At 37.7% G+C, this 848-nt stretch overlaps 1 long non-coding RNA gene across 1 annotated transcript; it reads right to left on the reverse strand.

Moving 5' to 3' along the window:
- Positions 1 to 695, reverse strand: LOC131691666 (uncharacterized). Its single transcript, XR_009305822.1, has 2 exons — positions 512 to 695; positions 1 to 451 (listed from the first exon to the last, which is right to left on the reverse strand). It is a non-coding gene; the product is annotated as an uncharacterized LOC131691666 (long non-coding RNA).
- Positions 696 to 848: the final 153 nt, after the last annotated feature.

Here is an 848-nt window from a genome sequence, read left to right on the forward strand (position 1 = left end):
TTTTAAGTTTAAAACATTTTATTGGAAAGAACAAGTTGTATCACATCTACTTGTGACGAAAAGCTATGCTCACTTTAGCATTTTGATCATCCCTACAATATAAATTCATCTCCGGCAATGCATTGCACATACAAAATTTGCGCAAGTATATGTCATACTACTAACATTCACTAAGACCATTTACATCCTAGAGATTAATTACAAATAGCAGATATATTGGCAAGCATAAATTCACGTTATTACACATATTTTCATTGCCGCCGAATTTGTACATATGTTTTTACGTGTAATCTAACATCACAATCTGGCAAAAAAATAAAATCTGACAAAAACTTTCCACATAGTGCCAAAATTGCGACGATGGAATCGATCTAATTTTTTATGCCACACACACCACTTGTTATCGCACCATCATTTCCATCCTATCACTGGTTCATCATTCGCCCAAATTCTGAAAGTGCAAAAATGTTATCGTTTTACCCTTTTCACAACCCTCCACTGCTATACTTACTTGTTAGCGTGTTAACTATTAGGAAAACGCCCTTGGTGATAATGTAGATAGTAGCTGCTGGTAGTTTTACCAGAATGGTTAGCTGATCGAACAACGACTTTGCCGGACGGGTTACCACACTGAGTAGCATTCTCTCAATGACTCTGAATAGTGGATAGTTCTATTCCTTGTAGATATCCAACAACTAACCGCCTGCTTTCAAGATACCTATGCTGATTTTGCTCTACTTTAGTTTGTGCGACTTATTTGAACGGTGGCTCTCGCAGGGCGAGCGGTATACACTCTTGTTTTGTTTTTGGTGATGCGTGGCCCAAAATATGGCAAACTCTAAAGACGG

This window comes from Topomyia yanbarensis, chromosome 3 (genome assembly GCF_030247195.1).
Source record: "Topomyia yanbarensis strain Yona2022 chromosome 3, ASM3024719v1, whole genome shotgun sequence".
Taxonomy (NCBI): domain Eukaryota; kingdom Metazoa; phylum Arthropoda; class Insecta; order Diptera; family Culicidae; genus Topomyia; species Topomyia yanbarensis.